Raw genomic sequence first — 17,730 nt, forward strand, 5'->3', positions numbered from 1 at the left:
TCCTTTGATGTATTTAGCTTCTTTCTCCCCACTTTTCAATATGACTTTCTTTCTGGAAAATGTCCCAGATGCGCTCTCTCTCTCTCTCTCTCTTCTTCCCCTTTCCCCTTCCTTCATTCCTTCCTTGGCATTGCACATGTTAGGCAAGTTCTCTACTCCTGGGCTATCTCCCCACCTCCGATGCCTGATTTTTCAGTAATTTCCCTACTCATTTGGAACACTTTTTGCATCAACTCATTTACCATAACCAATCTGTAATCTGGTTTCTTTCCTCACCACCTCAATGAAACAGTTCCCTCAGAGAGTACACTTTACTTGGTATGAACCACATCTGTTAACTACGTGCCTCATTTGACCGTGTTGGACACTCTTCATGAAACTCTAACCTCATGATATCTGACATACACTCTCTGCATTCTCTTTCTTCTTCCTTGACTCTTTCTTCTCATTTTTACCTTTTCTAACTTACTAAATATATGCTCTCAAAGGCTCCTAAAACTTCTGTTATCACCCTTATGCATGTGATTCAATCTTCATGTCTAATGTGGATAATTGTCCTGAATTTTAGTTCTGAATTTCCGTACTTTCCAACTCAACCACCAACCTAAAGTCATTAAAATGTCCCTTATAAACATGAGTTTCTTGCTCTTACTGGGCTCCCTCACTTGGACTATAGTTAAATCCCCTCATTTGGTTCTTTCATCTCACTTTGTCCTTTGCTGGCTAACCATGCTATATTCTTCATCTGGATTTTTCTCCCTCTCTCTTGCTCCATGTTTGAACATATTGACTTTTCATTTATGTACAGTTTAAATTATATCTCTGTGATACTTACCCTGTTCAACTCAAAAAGAATGAGAGGACTCTTCTATTTGTAATGAATGTCCCTGTGTCGTGTTTTATCATTAGTTGTGGTGTCTGCATTGTTTTCCTCAATGGACTGTGAATCCTTCAAATGATCTTTGTGGGCTGCATAAACTAGTCCCATGTCTTTTTTCTATACTGATTCATAAATTGACCAGAAATGAATCACCTCTGGGTTGTTGTTTTGTTTGTTTAATTATCAGTCTTGCAAACAGCATGCTCTTTGGGATGATAATGCTACACTCTAATAGAGAGATCATTTGGCATTTTTAAAAATCCATGTATTCATTCTTTCATTTATAAAATAAGGGTAGGAAAAACTAGAACAAAATAATGCATTTCCCATCAGAATAATATATTGGGAAGTTATTTGAATAGAATTGTTTTAACACACTAAATATGCTGAGGCAGGATGTAATCATTTGGTGACTTTGTTGCTCCTATTAGTGATCCTTAGATTAAATGGATACCTTTTCTGACACTTGAGTTCTGAAATGTAATTCATGTTTGTTTTATCAAATTAGAACCTCTTGGCACCTCCAATTTGTGCTTAAAAACAGAAAACAACAACAACAATATAGATATTAGCCTTAGGGACAAAAATAAAATGCACATTTAAACTTTTCAAAGATGTGTAGACATTTTAATCACTGAAAACATTCAATGAAAAAATTGAGTTATTACAGAAAATCTACTAATTTGCCGATAGTTTCTGGATCTTTGTTAATAAATATTGAAAATTGCTAAAATATTCATTATTTTGGGGAAATATTTGTATGCCTACAAATAAGTGCAGTCACTTATAATCTTTTTACTTTTCAGGAACTATTTCTGAGATGAAGACAACTCTCAGTGTCAAGATTTGAACAAAGAATGAAATATGCAATGTGGTAAGTGACTTTCATATAGACCAGTGTAACTAAGTTCCACTGGGGTTCCATTGTGCAGCAGTTATCTTTTGTCAGTTGCATTCATATAAAATGCATATTTATGGTAGTCACTGTTGTAAGCCGTTCTGACAAATGACCCAATTATATAAAAATTGGTCTACTTTTATAAGCTTATTTTGATAAATTTGTTGTGAAAGACACTTGAGTGTCACCCATCTCAGGTAATTTTTACTGTGGGTTTTAATCAGAGCAAATTTAAGATAGCTTGTGTGATTAAGGCATATATATATATTTTGCTCCTATAGCCACAGTTTGTTAATATGACATCTCAGATTACAATACTGGTTTTAATAGCAAGTCAAGATTACAGTCTCTTAAAATTGGTTATTTAGGTTACTCAAACTGTTTGATATACATATGCAGCAGTTGAATAAATATGTCTTGATGTTTAAAGGGTTTTTTTAAAGTGTACAAAAGCAGGTTAGTTTTACATAGTTTATAAGAATCTCTAGTGCCTTTGTTCTACAGTGAATTTTAGAACTATATTTATTGGGTAAGGATTCTTTTTACTTCTCACACAATTCAGAATGCCATATGTAGGATGTCCCAAAGAATGGGTGATAGATGGAGAATGCAAAGGAAAAATAAAGGAAGAAAGATGCAGAGTTCTTCCTGGTGCATGAGCAGAGTCACACTGTTGGCTGTGTACTCTACTCCCCAGTGCCATGTCACCCCACCAAGTGCCCAAGAAAATGCTGTATGTTTACAATATCATGATGGAACAAACTATATTTCCTCATATTTATCTGATTTCAGAAACAACTAGTAGGTCTCTATTTAGTTAGCACCTTTCTTCTAAACTAAAAGTTCTTAAATTAGGATCAGAGTAAGTGCTATATAAGGTAGTCAGTAATCATTTTGGAAATACATGCAGTATATGTTGTATGTGTATTCCTTTTCTTTTGAAGTCAGTGGAGATAGTGGGTTTAATCAATTTTTCAAGTATATTGGTGACGCAAAAATGTTTACCTAACATGGTTTTACAACTTTAGAACAAATGTGATTTATACAAAGATTCTGAAGAAAGTGTAGAGTTTAGTGTATTTATTTTCATAATGATTAGTGATGTTAGCTGTAAATTTTGTACCTTGTATCCCTTCTTAAATTAATAATGTTCTTCACAGGGTAAAAACTATTCAAAACATTTTTGTTGGTACTTTTGCGTTTTTAGTTTGCTTGTTTGTTTTGTTTTGTTTTGGGTACAGGGATTGAATTTAGGGCCTTGTATGACTTTACCAATGAATTTCATCCCCATACCAGTACTTTCCATTTGTAAGTCTCTAAAACATGAACTGAATTTGTATAGTCATTCTTGGAAAAAAAAAATAAACAAATACATAATAATCCATTTGCATTGGTTTTATAATCATTATGCAAATTCTTAAGATAACTTTTGTGACTAAATGTATATTTTTGGTTTTTTTTTTTTCGTTTTTTGGGGAGAGGGGTGCTAATGTTCCCTTTATAGATAGTAGTCAAAAGGTGGGTCCATTCCAAGTTTTCTTAGGATTCTTCATACTGCTTTCCAGAGTGGCTGCGCCAATTTGCAACTCCACCAGCAATGTAAGAGTGTGCCTTTTTCTCCACATCCATGCCAATATCTATTATTGTTTGTGTTCTTGATAATAGCCATTCTAATTGGAGTAAGATGAAATCTTAGAGTTGTTTTAATTTGCATTTCTCTAATTACTAGAGATGTTGAACACTTTTTCATATATTTATTAATTGCCTGTGTGTCTTCTTCGGTAAAGTGTCTGTCCAGTTCCTTGACCCATTTATTGATTGGGTTCTTTGTATTTTTGGTGTAAATTTTGTAAGTTCTTTATAAATTTTGGAGATAAGTGCTCTATCTGAAGTACGTGTGGAAAAGATTTTCTCCCATCTGTAGGCTCTCTCTTCATGTTCTTGATTGTTTCCCTTGCTGAGAAAAAGCTTTTTAGTTTGAATCCATCCCATTTATTGATTCTTGCTTTGATTTCTTGTGCTTTGGGAGTCTTGTTGAGGAAGTCTGATCCTAAGCCAACATGATGAAGATTCGGGCGTACCCTATCTTCTATTAGGTGCAGGGTCTCTTGTCTAATTCCTATGTCTTTGATCCATTTTGAGTTGAGTTTTGTGCAGGGTGAGAGATAGAAGTTTAATTTTATTTTACTGCATATGAATTTCCAGTTTTGCCAGCACCATTTGTTGAAAAATGTATATTTTTGAAAGACATTACTTTTTAAAAATATTCTGCTGATATCAACCCCTATAATGTGAATATCAGTCTCTATCATCTCCAAGGTTTTGTTTTGTTTTGTTTTTGATTGCTTTTGCTCACAGTTACAAATAGAAAACCAGTTCTCCCCCAGTCATATGTATATAAATATATATAAAATACATAAATTATGTATACATATATTTGTGTATATAACATATAAATTATATATACATTTATTTTACTTTGATGAAAATTCTGGAACTGTTTTGCTCTGCTTCCTACACAATACCTCCATCCCTGTGAATACAGAAAATTTGCCTTTCTGCCTCCACGTTCACTGAGGATGGTATTTTTTCTTTGCTATTACAGCAACATATTTTGTTTTCACTGAACGCTATTTACAAAGGTTCTCAACCTATGTCTATACCAACTGGTGAATCATTTTCTCTTTTTATTTAAATATGTCAGTTATAAAGAAATAGTTCATGTACTTTGGCAATTCTTTTAGTGGGGGAGAGAGGGAGATGATGCTGGTTTCCACATAAGCCCCAGGGAAGCTTGCTATACCAGCTCATGTCTCTATTTGATGGTGAATATGTTCTCCACCTGAAAGATATTTGAAGCTTTACTCATGGCACTAGAAGTCTTTTTCGTAATATATATTTTTTTCTCTGGTGAATTGTTTTTCCAGAAGAAACAGTTGAAATTTAATAAGATCAACATAGAAGGCCAAAAGTTGTTCTGAGCTGTGGTGTTATTTCTCAGCCAGATGCTTGTCTCTTCTCCCCAGCTGCAAAATTTCTCTGTACACAGGGGTCTCGTTAGTGCCAAGGGGGATAAGCAGAAAGGGATGGAAATGTAGTTGCTGTTGCATGGATGACCCCATTCGCTCTGACGCCAGCAAGTTTCGTTTTTCCTTAGAATCCTCAGAGAAATGCTTTGCCTAACCACCCGTCCCAATACCTAGAATTTACTTTTAAGATGGTCAGTTAATATTTCTTGAATATAAACTTTTGGCCAGAGTAACTGGAAATTTAAGTTTATTAAACTTTTACATACTTAACTATGGTCCACAGGGTATTTTAAACTCAGTCATTTGGCTTCAGATCTACTTTGTTACCCCCTCAAACATACAGTGAGAAATGTATGAGATGTAATTGGATAAAGTACCTTTTCCAACTCCTCAGTATCTTATTTCTGCTGGATAATAGAAAAAAATATACAGTGTTCCCATGACTAAACACTCTAGACTTAGCTTGAGTTTCTATGAAAATTAAAGAGCAGTAGTAAGAGTAAGAACTTAGATCCCTAATTACTAATATAATATACACAAATGTGTAAAAAAATCCAGCCTGAGGAAAAGACAAGGCATTCTAGAACTTTAAATGACTTAGGAGACCACAAACTATGGAATATTAGATAAGTATTCAAAAAAGTATGGAGGACTATATGTTCTGACTCGAAAAGTGTTATATGACCTATATTTTGAAAAAAATGAAGTGAATCAAGTTAGAGCGTAATATATATTGTAATACTCCTTTTCTTTTAGGAAAAACTATGTCAATAAAATTAAAGCCACATATGTGCATATGCAGATATATAATTTTAGTGTGTTTCTTTTACAAAACAATGTAAGTGAGTATGTATTTATTCATGCAGTGAAAAATTATTCCAAACAGCCCCAGGTTTGTAGATATAGCAGAGGAACAGAATGACAGAGAAATGAATGAAAGGTATCTTTATTTTACACTTTGTAATAATATATCTGTATTACTAGATTGTTTTTAACCTTAAGAAGTTTAAAACAGACTTTTTAAACTTCCTGCTACATTATTTGTTGAACAAATGTTCAAATGTTTCCCCTGCATGCCTGATACTTGGTGGTAATATTCTGTTTTAGCAATGTTTTTTGGAATGTCCTAAATGACTTATTTGATAGAAATAACACAAAATATTATTGAGTTGGACTATGTTCTTAGATGACGTAATGCTTTATTATAACATAAATCTGTATTATATTATTTCCTTCTGTTTTACAGTGATTAGGGTAACTCATTTTCTCTTTCAGCTACTGGTTAGGATTCCTACAGACAGCATTTCCAATTTGTCTTTATCTGATCAGTTTATTGTTGCCACTAGATGTGTCACTCACAAGCCTGACTCTCATACCTCTACTTCTTTTGTGGACTACCTCTTAGACAAAGTGACCTGGAAGTAACTCTGCTTTTTTATTGCTTCTACTGGCTATGATATTCCATTCACCAGCCTTCTTCTGAACTAATGCAAGATACCCTCAGAATTTTCCATGCATAGTGATATTCAGATTTGTCTAATTTCCACTTGCTGATCCCAAGCTTTCTGTTGGAGATTAAACACAAAATGGTATCAATATTCATGTATAACTTTATTTTAAAGAAGCATGTATATGTAAGTATTCTTGGAGGAATAGATTGTACACATTCTTTTATGTGTTCATGCAGTTCACACAGTTTATCTACTGTGTGATCCTGGACTAGTTACTTGAATTCTTGTCTCCTACTATCTGGATGCTCAAGTCCTTTACACAAAATGATATAATATTTGCATATAACCTCTGCACATCCTCCCAGATGTTATAAACATCTTTCGAGGAAAGAAAGAAGGGGATAAGGGAGAAATAGGGGAAGGGAAGAAGGAACAAAGGGAAGAAAAAAGGGAAGAGAAAGGCCAGAGAAAGAAATTTTAGTGTGATCAGGGCACTCAGGTTTCTAGTTCAATACATCTCCTTTGTATCTTCTACAAATTAGATTGTCAAGTACTCAGATTCTCTCAGAAATTTAGGATTTTAGCCATTTACAACTTACATTGAATTAATTTAATCAGATTATCAGATTAACATTTTGCTTAGGATCTGCCAAAATCAGCCAGCCTGAGGAAATTGGAGATTTGACTGAAAAGTGGAACTGACAGGAAGTTTTATTTCAAAGGACCAAACTGTTTGTGGAGAAGGAGAAAGTGGAGGATTTCAGAGAGTTAGAATTGCCTGAGGGCAGCAGGAGGGTGCTGAATGCCTGGGGGCTGATCAAGTGAATTTACCTAGAGGTGGAACATCTCCCAAGACAAACAGCATACTTTGCACTTTGACTGAGGTCCCTAATGGCGGTTCACATTTATTCATGGTGTTATTTTTGAGATTAGAGATGCCACATTCTTCAAGAGGACAATCGAAGGTTATGGATTTATCCCTGCATATCTGTCCAATTTTATATGGTACTGGTTTTCCTTATAAATCATAATTCATGGTATTTTAGACTATTGCACAAAAAGGTGAATGTATTAATCATGTTTTTAGCAGACATAAGGTTTTATAACTAAAACCTTATCAGCGTTTCTTGCATTATGTTTCACATGGGACTTATGAAGCATAGATGAGACACATGAGAACTGTAATGGATTTTTCATTCCTGTTATTTCGTATTTCACATTTCTTCTGAAGATTATAAATTTGAAGCATAGCATTTTCATGGTGTGGAAAATGCTGTGGTGAATGAACTGGCCAGCTGAAAATGGAAATCTGCCATTTATACCTTCTTTCTGGAGAACCCACTCTCCATTTCAATAAATTTTATCACTATCTTGATGTTTTAACCAAAAAGTTATGATTAATTTTTTCTCCACTTGAGAACTTGTTCTTCCCATGTTTTTCTGCTTGTTCCAGGGTTTTCCCCAGAAAGTGTTTAGATATCTTGAGGTCTTTTCTGAGTCCAGTGTGTTGGGGGCAATGGTTGGCTGTTAAACAGTAGAGGCCAATTTTAGGGAAAAGACTGATTTTGGTTTTATGAATGGAGAGCAGGTGTCTATGGGCATTTAGGAAATAGTCTGGGCACTTATAGAGGGGTCTGTGCTAAAGATTTGGAGTTCATCAACCAAAGTCAGAGTCAGTGAGATGACAAGCAAGGGAAGTACAGTAAAAAAAGGAAAAAAAAGAAGAGAGAGAGAGAAAGAGAGCATCTTGAGCAACATTTACATTTAAAACACTAGAAAAGAAAATCAAGTTTATGAGAAGGAAAAAATAAAAATAAAACCACTGTAGGATGAAACAAGGGAATAGTTTTATTATTGTATTACATATTTCTCAGGAATTACATTCTAAACTTTACTTTCACACTTAAGAAAATGTTTGGGTAATGTACCTATAAAGTATTTAATCATTTTGTTTTGTTTTTCTTACTTTGCTGTTATAGTTTTGGAGTTTATGTTTTAAGAAACTTTTAGGGCTGGGGAGATAGCTCAGCTGGTAGAGTGCTTGCCTTGGTCCTGGGTTCAATCCCCAAATCCCCAGCACCAAAAAAAAAAAAAAAAAAAAGAAACTTAATTTTACTACTTTTTTTTTTTTTTTTTTGTATTGGGTGTTGAACCCAGGGGCACTCTACCACTGAGTGATATTCCCAGCCCTTTTAATTTTTTTGTTTGTTTTTAATTTTGAGATAGTTTCCCATTACGATGTCTAAACTGAACTCAACTGGTGACCCTCCTGTCTCAGTCTCCAATATTTTTGGGATTTCAAGTTTTCACAAATGCATGGCTCAATTTTAGTACAATTTTACATTTATAAAGCTATTACAAAGATAGTTCAAGATAGAATTCCTATATACCCAACACCTAGTTTTTCATTATAGTAATTCAATAGATTTGTCACAATTAATAAAGCACAATTGACACATTATTATAAACCACAGTTTCCACTTTCTTAAGATGTCCTGACTGCCATTTTGTTGTTGTTGTTCCAGGATCCCATGCAGTGGTGATGTCTCCTTAGACTGTTCTTATTTATGACTGTTTCTTAGACTTTTCCTTGTTTCTAATGATTTTGATGGTTTTGATGTTTGCTATTAACCATAATATATGCTACAATTAGACTTTGTCTGATATATTTCTCATGTTTAAAGTTCAGTTTTGCACCTTGGAAGGAAGACCACTATTGAGTTACAAATTTTATCTTTCAAAATTGCACTCTTTGGAAGGAAGGTCCCTCTCCTTGGTTCACCCCTAAAGAATGGGAAATTATGTTCCAGCTCTTTAAAAATGGGAATATATATATTATATATAATTTTTGAATTCTTCTGTCGGAAGTATTTGTCTGTTCTATGCATTTTTTGTCTAATCATTTACTTACATCAGGATGGATATTGTAATTTGATTCATAATTCAATACTACCTATGTTATTCAAATTGTTTCAGTTGTAGCCATTGATACCTCTTGAAGTTGTCACTATGTCCCTGTGATATACCACCAATATTTTGCTTTATTTAATTTATTTTTTAGCATTTACTTACTGTTTGGTGCTAGAGGTTCCAAGTTCATCTTTGCATGTTCTTGTGAAGTGCTAGAATTAAGCATTTCTCTAAGAAGTGTTCATTCCTTTTATTGGAGAATGGTTTTAGCAAGCAAGACATAGATGTTAGGTGCATTCATTGCTACCATGATGTTTCTGATTCTAGGCCCAGGCAGCCAAAAGAACAAGAACATGTATTTATTTAGATCTTCCTTGATTTTTTTTTTCTTATTGGTGTTTTGTAGGTTTTCCCATATATGTTCTGTATTAATACATATGCATATAGGTGTTATATTTATATTTACATTTCATTTTTGAATGTTACTATAAATGATATTTTTTTAGATTCAAGTTTCAAGTGATTACTGCTGGTAAAGAGAAAAGCAATTGACTTTTCTATACTAACCTTACTCCTGTAACTTTGCTATACCTTCTTTACTTTTTTTGTAATTTCTTTAGAATTTTCTATACAGATCAAATCTTTGTGAAGAGAAACAATTTCAGTATTCCTTTACAAATTGTATATTTTGTTACCCTTCTTGTCTTTACTATATGATGTTGAATAAGAGTGGAGGAAGGGAACATTCTTTCCTTATTCTCCATCATATGGGGAAAGCATATGTTACATCACCTTTAGGTATGATGGTAGCTGTTGAATTTTTGTAGATGTTCTTCAATTTGAAGAAAGTACCCTCTAGTTTGCTTAGAGATTTTATCATGACCAAGTGTTGGATTTTGTCAAATGTTCTGTCTTTCATATCAACTAGTATGATCATATGATTTTTCATCTTTAGTATGTGGATATGGTGAATTGATTAATCAATTATCAAACTTAATTTTGATTTTCAAATGTTGAGTCAGCCTTACATACTTGAAATACATACCATTTGTTCTTAGTGTAAAATTTATTTATACATTATTGAATTTGACTTGTGAATGTGTTTTGGGGGGAGTTTTGTGTCTATCTCCTTAAAGGATATCAATCTATACATTTCCTTTTTTGTAATTTCTTTATGTAGTTTTGGCATTAAAGTCATTTTGGCATTAGGAGGTGCCCTTTGCTTTTATTTTTTAGAGAAGTATTATAGAACAATTGATGTGAGTTCCTTATGCCTGTGAAACTTCAGTGATTTCTTTTGGGGAGATTATTAATAATTTAGACATATAGCTATTCATATCTATTTATCCTATGTATCTATGTATGTTTAGATTGTTCTTAATTCTTCTGAAAATATAAAATATATTTGATGAAATGTATAGTTATCTTCAGAGATTCCTTCAGAAAAGCATATTATAGATCCAGAAAAATGGAGTGAATAAAAAATGGTTACAAAAACCCTCATACTGAGAATATGAAGACTTTAAAAAATTATTTAGCTTAGTAAGATTACAGAACTTCTATTATTTTAATGCACTATATTTTCATGTGTGTTTATGTATCTGTGTATATCTCCATTTGCTGTCTCAAGTAAAAAGTAAGGCATATTTATTTTGACAATTGAACATTATGTTTTATTTTAATTCTTTGCATATTATCTTTGTGAAAAATATTGACTTAGTCATTGAATATTATTTTCTTTATAATAATTTGCATTGTTTATAAGTGCATTCAACTTGCACATCACATTTATTTGAAATTATTTCTCAATGATTTTGGTATATTTTCACTAAGATGCAGGTGTTCACAGTACTATGCTAAAATTGGTGTACTATCCTTCGAGGGGAAGCCACTTTGGTGTCCTTTGGAGTAATAATGGGTTTTCATGCATAAAGATTCTACTTTGGATTTTATTTAAAAGGGCTAAATTTTACAAGATACTGCTGGCCTTTCTGGTCTGAACTAGTATGGGAAATATCTTTAAAAAAAAAAAAAAGGTAAGCTAACAATTGTAATTCAAATATACCATGATGTATTTTTAGGCATTTTAAGACTGACATTGGATAGTTATACTGTGACAAAAATATGGCATTTTACATGATAGCACCTTTTAAAGTAATTTGTTTGTTGTAAGTATTTGAAGTATGTGATAATTATGAATATTTTCCTAACATTAGGTTACATTTGTATAGCCACCTTGGCATTCTTAAGTGCTCAGTGAACACACTGCCATTCTCTTTAGAACTTCTTTTGCTCTCACTTTGCTTCCTAGTTTATCAGTAACATGAGAACAGAGGCTGTGTTTTTTAATACCACATGACACAGGCCACTGCCTCACTCATGGTCAGCATGAAACAGAATATTTGAAAAGATAGGTGAATTATAAGCTAAATGCATATGGTGGCTGGTGGGCATTGCTACTGGGAAAACAATACCCTGGTGGCACTTTCAATTACTTTTCCTACATCTTCTGGACAGGTGTATTTGTTTGCTATTGGTCTCTTTTCTTTCAAACACTACTTACTTGCCATGGAAATTTCATTGACTCCTACTGAGAAGTTACTATCTCATTATATTCAGTTTTTCACCTGTTTCTTAGGTGACAATATACAAAGAACACTAGAAATGATTTCAAATAAAGGTTAAATGTAAGTCGAATGCAGTCATGAAACAACTGGATTTATCATAAAGAAAAACTCCTAGAGCAGCATATAAGCATGGAGTATCCCTCCCTTGACAAAGATTTTTCTTACGAATGTATATTCTGATTAACCCTTTGACTTGTTTTTATCTTGATGACCTTATCTACTTCATTTACCTTTATCTACACTTCCTTGCAATGTTTTCACCTTTCTTTCCTTCTTTCATTAAAGTCTTTTCCCTTTGCTTAGGTTATTGGAACTTTCTAATTATGAAGATTAACCTTTGTTGTTTCCACTTATTCATGTAAAGTTTTTGTCTATCACCAGATCTTTATTATAAAATGTGTGTGCACCAAAATTGTGTTGCAAAATCAAAAGTCACTACCACTTTTGATTATCCTGAAGGAAAGCAAATCCTACAATATTTCCCTTCTTTCTGGATAATGTGAGAAAGGTATACTTCCTCCATAAATCACATGTTCTCTTAGACAAATTGGACACTTGAGTATAGAGGGAGTTCAGTATGGAAATGAATTGCATTCTAATAGATGGACAGTTTCTTCTCTTAACTTAGCCATTGTATTGATTGACTCTAAATAATAAATAATACAGACTAGGTGACTTAAACAACAGAAATTTATTTTCTCACAATTCTGGGGGCTTGAAGTCCAAGAACAAGATATTGGCAGGACTGGTTTATTCTGAACCCTTCTTCAAGCTTTACAGATGACCATTTGCTCCCTGTGTTTTCACTTGGTCTTCATTTCTAGTGTTTCCTGGTCTCTTCTTATAAGGACACAGGTCATATTAGATTAGGGCCAACTCTAATGGCCTCTTTTAACTTAATTACTTGTTTGTAAAAACCCTATCTCCACATAGTCACATTCTAAGGTACTGAAGAACTTCAGCATGTGAATTTGGGGAAGGACACTGTGACCCACGGCATTCATGACGTGAGCTCACTATTGTACATGAGGTCGAAGGACAAGATAGGAAAGCAGCTTAAGGGAAGGAGTTGCTAAGATGATCAAAAGTCACTATGCAACTACCATTTGGCCATTCTATAGTGACTTCAGAGATTCATATAGCAATCATGAATGATGGTGATTTTACTAGATTAGTAGTTAGTGGGGGATTATAATGGACTGTCTAGATCAGCATAGTGAATTTTTTTTTCTTGGTATGAATGAAAAGGCACAAAAGAACCCATTTCCAATCATTTCATTTATTCTTTAAGTACTATGAGCATAAAACCACACACTGCTACATATAAAGCCAGATCCAATGGGAATATTTTGGACTTACACGTGTATCATGTGTATATTGTTTCAGAATAAGGGTAATAATTCACGTGCTATGCAGTGTCTTCATGAGGTGCATTTGTAATGAACTGGGTCTTTCACTTTAAGTGCACCCATAAAAATCTAATGGCTCATCATCTCTATAATCATCTTTGCCACTTCCTAGTTGAGGAAATAGCATTTTATTATAAAATTACAATTTATGTAATTTAGATTTCTAGTTTCTAAGATAAGAAAACAGAATTCTAATTTGGGGCAAGAGTAGAAACAGCATAAACTCTCTTCTTAAAGCAGAAGAAACCATTTTCAGAAAAAAAAAAATTGTGTACACACTTTCAAATATTTCAGAAACACTCTATTTTTGCTCATCACAGACAGATTAAAATTAGGTTAAAAAACTAATGTCTTCCTTCATTCATTACAAAAACAGAAACTAAAATCCCTAAGTAGAAAAATGCTGACTTCCCCAACTGACCTATTGCAATAAGTAGACTTTTGGTCAGGAGTAAAAGTGTGTGGTTATGATCCATGTCATCGCACTCCTCGAAGTTTCTCTGTTTTCGACATGTTGAATGACTTACTTTCTCCACATGCACAGCGTGTGGTTCGTATCTGGGTGCAATAGGATTCTAATGATCAGATCTCTTTCTCCCATTAAAATCAGATAATTCTGATTATTACACAAATGGTACTTCCTCTAACTTTCTAGTTTCCTCTTCACTTTATATCAACAATGGTCATGTTTTAATATTTTAGAATTCAGAGTGTTATTTCCACATTCAGTCTAATAACTAAGTAGACTTAGAAACAGGGAGGATAAATTGCATGACTTGTGCCTTTTAGTATAAGGAAAACAAATTTCTTGTGTGCTCAGGTGTTGGGTCTGAAGGAACATTCCAAGGCATTCAAGAGACTGTATTAAATTCTAGAATGATATGAGACTCTTTGGTTCTGTGATGCCACCTCTTGCTCTTGCTGTGGTGAGCTCTGGGTTGGGGTGAAAGGGTGCCATCTTTGTTCTTAAAGGTGTATTGTAGAGGCCCTGTTATTGCTGCACACGTGGACTATTTTAGAGTTAATTTGAAAACATCAGAAGAGTTCAAGACTAAATTTCAAAGAAATGAGGAATATTTGTTATCTTTAAATCCCAAATCTACATAATTTAAAATATCACTCTTAAAAGATGATAAAATTATCCTTGAGTGACCAGATCCAAATGTTGATCACCACACAGGCTCTCTTTACTATGAGGAATAGGGTTAAAATTTTCTCTCCAATGACAAATCCCACCCCGGAACAGATTTTAGCCAGGCAGCTAGCAAAGCTCTCGGGTGAACTACGCAGGCCATGGTGGGTGCAGAGCTCAGAGCCGGAAAGCAAACAGCTGCTGTAGCCTGATTTGAGTTAAAATAGTGTGAGTGTTTAGTCTGGCGCACGGCTTCAGGGGAGATTGGCAGCTGGGTCAAACAAAGTCCTTCCATTGGCTCCCTTCCCAGGCAGCTTCTGCTAGTATTTAGGTACTAGTGCCGTGTAGGGCCCTTTTCTCAGGCAAAACCTAACATCTGACCGCACCCTCTTTGCTATTTAAAAAAAAAAAAAAAAAAAAAAAAAAATGAAAACAAAAAAAAAAAGGGAGAGAGAGAGATTGAGAGAGAGAGAGAGAGAGAAAAGAAAAAGCTTCTTTTTTCCTTCTTTCATTAAGATAAATTCTTCAGTACACAACCTCTCCCACGAATTGTGTATTAGCAATGTTTTTTATCTTGAGAGCTGACGCACTGGGCTCTCAATGTGGTGTGGAAAGCAAGCCTGTTACAGTACTGGATTCATAAAAGGGCCTTTATGGTTAGTGAAAGAATATCTGTGTGCTTAGGCAGGAAACTTTTTGATCTGCAAAAAAGCCAGAAGACATCTAGGTAAGGCTATGTATCAAATCTCCTTTTTGGGGGAAAGTTGGGCAGTGGGACTGGTTAGTTGCAATCGATGTAAGTTTAGAGGGTGCGTGTTCACTTCTGTAGAAGTTTAAAATAGATTGACTGTTGTTTTCTTATTTTTTTGTTTGTTTGTTTAAATCTTAAAGGAATACTGTAGTCTGCATTTTTACGATTCTGTTTTCTGCTGTTGAACCGATTACAGTGGATATAGAGTTTTATTATATAGCGAAATCTTTGTAAACTGTCACAGAAAGAAAGTGTTACTTAGAAGGGAAATTGACAAGTTTTAAAGAGTAATTGTACAATCATTTAAGGACAGAGGAACACTGCATTAGACTAACAAGGGTTTAATTACCAAAAAAAGTTTAATGTTGCTTTAGAAGGAATATTAAGCAAGTTGTCTTTGTCTCTTACTTTTTAATTTTAGTCGCTGATGTAGCTTGTTGGGTCACATTTTTTGTTAGTGCTGAAGGCTGCCATGAATCTGTAATGAGGCCCCTTTGCACATGATTTTGGCTCTTGGCCAAAATCAACTTCCCAGCGGCAAGCTTTCTCTAAAGAACCTGAAGCAATTTTTTTTTTTTTTTTTTTTTTGATTAGAAATCATGTCTGAAAGCTGCCACAACCAGTTGTGTAGGCATGTCAAAATGACTTTATACAGTAAATATGAAACAAGCATTTAAAATTTTTTCTCACATTGTTGCTTTTATCATTATGAATTCCTTGCTTGTTGTCACCTAAAATACATTAGAACAAGAACAATCTTAAAGAAGATTCATCGATTTTTTTGTTTTTCTCAGCAGACCAGAGTAGGGGTGATCATCTCATTGAGAAGCATACAGTGTGAAAAGGTTTTTCAAAACACTTCGGGATAAATAACAGATGAATTCTTAAAAACTGTTAATCTCTGTAAGTAATACTCAGTGAACAGTAAGTAATGAAGTTTTCTAGAAGTTTCTTTGTGCGCACAATTAAGCTTAACATTTTCTTAAATGGAGTTTCTGTTTACGTTGAAACGTCCTGGCGTTTGAGATTTGAAAAAAAAAAAAAGTTAACCTCTGTTTTATAATAGTTAACTCCTTGATATTATTTCTAGCAAATGTTTTAATAGAAATGTTTGGTATGTAAACATGACCGAATAACTTCAAATAATTATATTTAATTACTGTCTTTCGATAAAAAGATGATTTTTCATGAAAGAAATTCTGAAGCTCAAAGTCACTTATACCTCATTTTTGGAAATGTTATTAACTTTGACATTACTATCAGTGAATTTTGTCAAGTAAATCAGTACGTTATTTTATACTTCAGGGTTTTAAGAGTTAAATTCACAAGTTGCAATGAAAAACTACGGTAATTAGATACTAACAACTTTGTACTTTATATAGCTATGTTTAGCAGTATTACAAATAAGTGCACTGCAGGATAACTCAATTCAAAGTAGAAAAGTAAAATCCAATTGCTGTTTTTTTTTTTAAAGAAATCCTCTTATGACTATCTTAAATACGAATCCGATCTTATGTGTCTATTCTAATGTAGAGTGCAACTTTTATCTCTACTTAAAATTAGTCATGTTTCTCTTTAAAATGTTGTTGAAAGTCAAATGTAATATCCTTTAAGAGAAACCTGTCTTAACAGGTATGTTTATCATATATTTATCACTGTATATTAAAATATTGCTAATTTAAGTGATAGAAAAAAGTGAAAATTAACTTATGTGTTAGAAAATGCATCTTGATTCCCTTTAGGCCAATTTAAGTGTATGTACATGAATTCATAATTTATATACACTTTTTTATAGTACAGTGGACAGAATTATTATAATACTGTATAAAACTTGCTATTAGTTAGATTGAGGTATAAGACATTTGAAATTATCACATTGTCAACATTAAAATCCATAGAAGTTATGAATGGCTATTTATAGAAATTTACCTGGATAGGTTCCCTTGGTGAGTTCATAGTTGAATTCTCAATGTAATCTTTGTTATTTAATTCAAAGAAGTTAACATATTTCAATATCTGAATTAAAAATGAAACATTTTACATTTACTATCATGGAACAGGTGCAGGAAAAATAGGATTTGCATCTAAAAATTATTTGCATCTAAAATTATATTTGAATTCTATTTCCTTTTAAATTTTAGCTCTCATACTGTTTTTGTTTTTGATTACGTAGAAACAATCATTTTACTTAGTACTTGAAATTGGTAGAATATATCTCTAAAATTTATTGAGAAATATTTCAACTGAAAATTATAGGTTTTTGTTGTTGTTGTTAATTACAGGCCATAGCAAAGTAAATGCAACTAAAAATAGAACTTTTGGAATACATTGATATATAAGTTTGTGAGTTCAGAAAAAAATATTGCATACATGATTACTGATAAATATTTTTGAGTTGAGGTAAAAGTAAGTAAACATTGAGAACAATTTAAATTATATTATTTATTATAATAGTTAACAAAGTTACTTTCATTTGCTGTGCCCATGAGTTGTAACTGAATATTTCCATAGTATAGGTTTTTTTGGCAGAATTATTAGCTAGTTTTCCTGATTACATTTTCTCTGTTAACGTTTTTAAAACCAATATTCAGGAACGCATTTGCTTTAAAAAAATTCACCATATTTGTTGAATTTTTCCTATTT

The 17,730-nt window shown here is 33.1% G+C and overlaps 1 long non-coding RNA gene across 7 annotated transcripts in view; it reads left to right on the forward strand.

Moving 5' to 3' along the window:
- LOC124992650 (uncharacterized) overlaps positions 1-17,730 on the forward strand; it is a 461,214-nt gene that overhangs the window by 178,019 nt on the left and 265,465 nt on the right. For 3 of the 7 annotated variants that reach the window (XR_007110161.1, XR_007110160.1, XR_007110155.1), the window contains exons 1-2: positions 14,783-15,063; positions 15,885-15,990. This is a non-coding gene — a long non-coding RNA (uncharacterized LOC124992650). Of the gene's footprint in view, positions 1-1,686; positions 1,755-14,782; positions 15,064-15,881; positions 15,991-17,730 lie in introns of those variants that run through there. The other 4 variants (XR_007110158.1, XR_007110159.1, XR_007110157.1 and 1 more) reach the window with 3 other exon arrangements.

Source organism: Sciurus carolinensis, chromosome 9, assembly GCF_902686445.1.
Source record: "Sciurus carolinensis chromosome 9, mSciCar1.2, whole genome shotgun sequence".
NCBI lineage: Eukaryota > Metazoa > Chordata > Mammalia > Rodentia > Sciuridae > Sciurus > Sciurus carolinensis.